Raw genomic sequence first — 3,697 nt, 5'->3', positions numbered from 1 at the left:
TTTGGTTCCTTTGTTGTATTTATACATCTATTTATGTTCATTTACTTAATGTGAATGAGTTGTGTTTTCTTAAATCATTTATTGTTCTGGTTCTTGATTTACTCTTTAGTATTTATTTATTTATTTTATTTTATTTGTATTTTTTTTGTAAGCTTGGTAGATCCTTCCATTTTCATTAAAATATAAGCAAGTTACATCCACATATGAATAGTTAGGTGGCCTCAACTTGCCCAAAGGGGAACCAAGTCTGTTGGCCACCTAACAACATAATAAGCCATCAAATAGCAAAAAATAATAAGTCTTTCTACCTGAGCTATATAAGTCTGTATGTATTTTCCTTTTCCAAATACTAATTGCCTATGAACATAACAAAAAAAAAAAAAACAACATTCTAGAAATTAAAAGCTAACCGCATATATAATAATCAAAATTGAAGCCATTTAGCAGCCTACTCTTCTCCCTCAATAGATACAGAGTCTACCGGAGCCGGGTCCTTAACATTGGAACCCGATAGTACTGTCTGCGATAGAAGGCAAGGGACATGATCCTTGATTCAACGTAGGCGACCATCTTGTTTTTGCAGCTGGAACTGATGTTTTTGGAAGTCCTGCAGTGTTGTTGCCATACTCATTGAGATTTACTCCAAGGCCTTTCCCAAGAAACTTTTCATGGTCCAGTACATGTATAAAGTCTGTTTAAACTAGGTAACTCGCCCTCAGGTATTCCGAGGATCTTGAACCATCGCCTGCCAGTCCTCCATCTCAATGTCCATCAAGCTCGCCTGGCAGTTCAAATCAGCTTCCCACTCCTCGATTATCTGCCTAATTTCCTCACTCCTCGATTAACCTCCTAATTTCTTCACTGGTCCCTTCATAATATGTTGTGGCCACATCGTTTATGATGCTCGCTACTAGTTTGCGGCCCCTTGTTTTTCCCCTAGAGGAGATGGGTTTCTCCTCCTGCACAGTCGCCTAGGTTCTCCTACCATGGCCTCTAGCATTCATAGCCTGCATCATTGCCACAAGCTCACAGTGCCCAGTGAAAAGGTGGGTATCTCGAATTGCCTGTACAGGTGGTGGTCCAGAAGATTTTCGCTTCCAAGTGACCCTACTGCCCCACACACCTGCCATGGGAGAACAAAACAGTAATTTCCATGATAAAATTCCACCAGTCTTAACTCATGCACCGCATCCTTGCCATCTGACCCACACATGGACACAATTTCCACAAGCTAGAACCAATTATCATAGTAACCAGAAGAGGAATTTAAAAGACCAACAAGACTTACAACATAAGTGCAGTCACCGTACTTAGACCGCTGCATACCTTCGAATGTAACCCCACAAAGACTTCCACAGAGGCCAAGGTTATGGGATCTGGAAAGATAGACAACGAAAACATTACAGTTCTGGGGTCAACAGATGTGCAGGGAGAGAAAATTCCACCCATCCCCAGGGATTACAGTAAAACTAAGCCTAGAGATAGAGCTGAAGATGACCCAACCCCAAACCTTAGGATTATCAAACCAAACCAGACAGAGAAGGTCCTAAGGGCTGACCATAGAGGCACACATCCCATATAACCCCATCCGAGAAAGAAGAATTTCGAACCGAAAAGACACAGAGACCATACTAGTCAACATGACATACTACATCAAGGAAACAAGCACCGACAGCTTCCTGAAACCTCGTTTTCTCCCAACCTCAGGAAAGTCAACCCCATGTAGACCCAAATCCCATAACCAGACAAGCTGATGCATGGAGGAGGGAGAGAAGAAGCAGTTCACATACCAGTTTACCCTTGCCCAAAGAAGATTAGCCCACCACCTTGCCTGGAGCTGTGTCGTTCCTCTTCACTCGGCGTCACCCTTCCAGACTGCTTTACCTTGGACATAGAATCTACCATCCACCCTCGCAAAGCGCTTGACCCAAATCCATACCCAAGACACAATGTCATTGCCACCTCCTGCGGGAGTATTAACCTCTTGCATGCAAGGAGCCACCACACCTATCGCCTCGAGTGCGTGGAGGATGGTGGGTTTGTACCCCAAGATCCTATGCATTAAACGATATTGATGGGACCACTGTCCAGCTCACACCCTGATCGGGGGTTTATTTTATTTGTATTTTATTTGTTATTTATTATAGATTTTTATAAGTTATTTTCTTAGTCTTAACCTTCATTTGTCCCTTTGATTCCTTATTGTTTAATTTTGACCAAACTTTTGTTTGATCTAAAATATATCATTCTAAATTTTTCTTTATTAGTTGGTCCTTGTTCTTTAGATTTTATTTTTATTTATTTATTTATATTCATTTTTAAATATATCATTCTAAAATATTATTTTTTTAATAAATAATATTTCCTTATTCAAAATTAGTCGTTACATTCTAATCGTTAGAATTAATTGTCTCTACATGGCACTCCCTTTATTTAATCTTATGCCAATATATGATTCTCCATCTTGTCCTAACGGTGAACCACACCATCTTGTCCTACCGATGAACCACAATAGATGGTTTGAAAGGCGTAGACAAAACACTTATGATGTGATTTTTACTGAAATATTTTTCATTATTAAAGAAAGGATGTGTTGAATTTTATTCAAAATATGACTGTTGCATTAAAATGTAATCTATCAAAACACTAATGATGTGATTTTTACTGAAATATTTTTCATTATTAAAGAGAGGATGAATTGAATTTTATTCAAGTTATGAATGTTTCATTAAAAGGTAATCTATCTTGTAGTTTGCACAAAGTCTACAACCACAAGAGATTATGATTCCTATGCTTAAAGAAAACCGCCAAACCAATTAGAAATTTGTAGAAAACAAAGATGAAAAAAGAAGGCTAATCAAAGATCTAACTACTACAAAAGGAGAATAACTATATCTTTTTGGCTTTCCAACATAATATCTCCAACCACACTTCCCACAAGAGAGGTGATTGACAGACTTGCACAATTTTTTTTCTCATAAACAAATTCTACTAGAAAGGAAAGGAAATACTACCCAGAAAGAAAATGCATGAATAAAATATGCAAGAGAGAAAGACTAAAGCCTCTGGGTTGGGCCCTAAGCCAAAGGGACTCATCCATCTAAACAAAACTGAGATTAAAGATAACAAAAAGCTTCTCATTAATATAAAATAATGTTCAAGTACATGGATAATGGTAAGTTATTACAAAGTTAGCATATACGTGTATAGATTCTCTCCACTTGTAATCATGTAGGTTTAGGATTGATTGTGATATACCTTTTCATAATTCAAGCTCTAATGAACACTTAATTTAGGATTTTTAATCTAATTTTCAACATTTTATTATATCTAAATACAATATGCATAATCTATGAGAAGTATTTATAGTTATAAATATATAATATTATTATTTATTATTACTAACATTAAAATTAATTAGGCCACTCAAAATAGTTTTAACACTTTTTTATCTAAAAGTCTACATAGGAATATGTATTCTAATTTGTTTATATCACAAAGTGTTAGGAAGGATATGACTAATATTTCACAACCATAATTTTTTTCTATTAATTTACTTTTGAAAGATTTTGAATATTTTAATTAACATTTTGATTTGTGAAAATTAGTACTTTAACATTTATAACAATATGACAAGATTCTTAATCATGTATATTCATCTTATTTATTAATTTGTAAATAGGCTTTGTTACAATAC

Source organism: Pinus tabuliformis, chromosome 2_2 (genome assembly GCF_031772625.1).
Source record: "Pinus tabuliformis cultivar Carrire ecotype Pingquan chromosome 2_2, CPIR1, whole genome shotgun sequence".
In the NCBI taxonomy this organism is placed as follows: domain Eukaryota; kingdom Viridiplantae; phylum Streptophyta; class Pinopsida; order Pinales; family Pinaceae; genus Pinus; species Pinus tabuliformis.
This window is presented reverse-complemented; position numbering follows the sequence as displayed.